The 3,731-nt window shown below is 43.7% G+C and overlaps 1 pseudogene; it reads left to right on the top strand.

The window, feature by feature from the left end:
* The first annotated feature begins 2,032 nt into the window (after positions 1–2,032).
* On the top strand, positions 2,033–2,763 carry LOC102438508 (annotated as a pseudogene).
* Positions 2,764–3,731: the final 968 nt, after the last annotated feature.

Below are 3,731 nucleotides of genomic sequence, written 5' to 3'. Positions count from 1 at the left end.
GCACTCACAGTTGGAAAGGACTGCAGAAACTCCAGATAACTTAAAATATCCCCGTCAGGTATAAAGACTTCTGGCCACCAAACCTGAAGTTTAAACTTGCATGTGGAATAATTCAATGCAAAATGAATTTCAAACTGTGCCATCTGGCATAGATAGGAATGACTGGGACCCTGAAAGTAAACATGAAGATATAAGGGCAGACTTCAGAGAAGCTGGAAGCTGTGACCCATGTGGTAGCAGAAAGAACCCAGCTCTTGGTTTAAGGCTCCTTGATCACTGTCTTGAAATTCTTAATTTTATTTTGTACTGGTGCTTTTATTGATTTTTTTTTTACAAAGAGGAAGAGAGAGGGATAGAGAGTTAGAAACATCGATGAGAGAGAAACATCGATCAGCTGCCTCCTGCACACCCCCTCACTGGGGATGTGCCCGCAACCCAGGTACATGCCCTTTACCGGGATCAAACCTGGGACCCTTCAGTCCGCAGGCCGATGCTCTATCTACTGAGCCAAACTGGTTAGGGCTGTATAGTTGCTTTTAAAGTTCCATCGACTTATGGGATGGAACATGTGTGTGAGCAAAGGAGATACATGGGGCAGCAGGACACAAGTCACAGCAAGGAGTGTCTGAGCTAAGCAGTTGTCAGGGCCACCTGTTGGGCCTGTGCATGCTCTCACCATCCGGGGCTTTGACATGCAGGAAAGGGGAGCAGTAAACTTTGTTGGTCAATGACTACAAAATGAAAGTGTATACATTTAGGGAAGGTGGGGAGGGTGAATAGGAGGTAAGCAATCAAAGACCTTGTATGTATATAAGCATAAACCATGGACACAAACAATAAGGTGCTGAAGGCCTGGGGCAGGGGGCAGTGGCTGGATGGAGGAGGTCAATGAGGGAAAAAGAGGACATATGCAAAATTTTCATCAATAAAGAGTTATTTTTGAAAAAGTGTATATAAGGACACTTCAATAAAGCATTTTGGAAGTTCCTTACAACACTGAGTACAGTCTTACCATACAACCCAGTAATGGTGTTCCTGGGTTTTACCCAAAGGAGTTGAAAAGTGATGTCCACACAAAAACTTACCCATCAGTGTTTTTAGCCCCTTTATTCTACGTTGCCAAAACTTGGCAGCCTCCAATATGTCCATCAATAAATGAATGGGTAAATGAATGGTGGTCCATCTAAACAATGTAGTATTATTAAATACTAAAACGAAATGAACTATCAAGCCTTGAAAACACAGGGAAGAGTAAAATGTATATTACTAAATAAAGAAGCCAACTGGAAAAGGCCACGTCCTATATGGTTTCAACAACATGACATTCTGGAAAAGGCAAAACTATGGGGACAGTAAAAAGACCAGTGGTTGCTAGGGGCTGAGGGAAGCTGGAGGGATGACTGGGAAGAGCACAGATAATTTGTAGGTTGGTGAAATTAGTCTCTGTGATGCAATAATGATGGATACATGTTATTATACACTAGAGGCCCAGTGCACGAAATTTGTGCACAGGTAGGGTCCCTAGACGCTGCCAACTACTGATGGGGGCCTCCCTTCCCCCATATTGCCAGTGGGCACGCCCCCAGTTGAACTCCCAGTTGAACTCCATGTTGAGGGGACAATTTGCATATTAGACTTTTATTATATAGGATTTGTGTAAATCCATAGAATGTACAACACAAAGAGTAAACCCCATGATGGTACACTATGAACTTTGGGTGATCATAATGCGTCAATGTAGGCTTATCAATTGTTAGAAATATACCACTCTTGTGGGGAAGTTCATAATGGGGGATGCTATATGTATGTGGGGGGTAGAGGTACATTGAAAAAATCTGTACCTTTTTCTTAATTTTTCTCTGACCCTAATGACTGGGGGAAGAAAAAAAGGCTCAACCCACTGTTGGAAGCTTCTGCCCAGCTTGCATTGCCTATAGCAGAACCTGCATCATACCTTTATCTGTGGCCTTCCCTTAGGTCTTAAGGATCCCGACACGTTACTGTGGACCTCGGACTTGGTGGAACAGCAATTATGACGGTGGGGAAGAGCAGCAAGATGCTGTAGCACCTCGACTACCACATGCACTGCAACCTGCAGGACGGACGCATCTTCATCAGCACCTTTAAGGCCTTTGACAAGCACATGAACTTGATCCTCTGTGATTCTGAGGAGTTCAGGAAGGTCAAACCAAAGACTGCGAAGCAGCCCGAGTGAGAAGAGAAGCGGGTTTTAGGTCTGGTGTTGCTGAGCGGGAGAACCTGATGTCCATGACTGTGCAGGAACCTGCCCCAAAGATACTGGGATCGCTCGTCTACCTCTTGCAGGAGCTTCAGGAGGCCCTGGGGTTGGCAGGAGGGCTGGCAGAGGAGTACCAGGTGGTGTTTCTATTCCGCAGGCTCCTGCGGGATTAGCAGGCCCTGTCTGAGGGTTTTGGGGAACCTCCCACAGGTAACGACTCCACAGGGAGGAAGCACTGTTGCAGCTGCCCTGTTGAGGCCACTGCAAGCATTACTGGAGCCCCAACTCAGTAGCACCAGGTTGGGCAGCTCCCTCCTCCAGGCATTATGACTCCTCCACCTGGTATGAGACCACCCATGGGCCCACCAATTGGGCTTCTCCCAACTCAAGGGACACTGTTAGGCATGCCATCTCCATGAATGAGGCCCCCTCCTCTCCTTCCACCCTTACCCCCTCACCCCCATCAAAGGTCCATCTCCCCCAAGAATGCGTCTACCAAGATCCTAGGATACTGTTGTCCTTAGCCTCTCTTTTTCTGCAGTGCATCTCATGAAACTGTGTAGAGTTTTTGTGAGCTTCTGTCCTCTCTTTGCTGCATTAATATTTGCTAATAAATGCATAGAGCAACAAGAACAACAACAAACACCCCAAAGCACATTAAACTCATACTTACATGAAACTGATTTGCATGAAGAGTTAAAGCTTTTCAGAAAACTAGATCCACTAAAAACATTACCTAATGGCACCTTTTCTCTTCTTTATTTTATTTTAATTGAATTTATCGGGGTTATATTGCTCAATAAAAGTATATAGGTTTCAAGTGTACAATTCTACAATACATCATCTGCACATTGCATTACGCACATATCATCCAAAGTCTAGTCTCCTTCCATCACCATTTATCTCCCCATTTACCATATTCCACCTGCTCCCAACCCTCATCCCTCTGGTAATTACCATACTGTTTGTGTCCCTGAGATTTTTTTTCTTAATCCTTTCACCAATCTCCCTCCCCTCTGATAGCTGTCTGTCTGTTTTCTGTATCTATGAGTCTGCTTCTATTTTATTTATTTTGTTCACTAGATTCCACTTATAAGTGAAATCATATGGTATTTGTCTTTCTCTGACTATCTTATTTCACTTAGCATAATACTCTCTAGGTCCATCTATACTGTTGCAAAGGTATGATTTCCTTCTTTATGACTGAGTAATATTCCATTATATATATGTGCCACAGTTTTTGTATCCACTCATTTACTGATGGGCACTTAGGCTACTTCCAAATATTAGCTATTGTAAATAGCACTGCAATGAACATAACGTGCATATATTCTTTTAAGTCAGTGTTTTGGGTTTCTTTGGTTATATTCCAAGAAGGGGAATCAGTGGGTCATAAGGTAGTTCCATTTTTAAATTTTTAAGGAAACTCCATACTGTTTTCCAAAGTGGCTGCACCAATCTACATTCCCAGCAACAAGTGGCATGATGGTTC

This window comes from Myotis lucifugus, unplaced genomic scaffold (genome assembly GCF_000147115.1).
Source record: "Myotis lucifugus unplaced genomic scaffold, Myoluc2.0 scaffold_3140, whole genome shotgun sequence".
Lineage (NCBI taxonomy): Eukaryota > Metazoa > Chordata > Mammalia > Chiroptera > Vespertilionidae > Myotis > Myotis lucifugus.
Note: the sequence above shows the minus strand (reverse complement) of the source record. Positions and strands in the feature narration are given on the sequence as shown.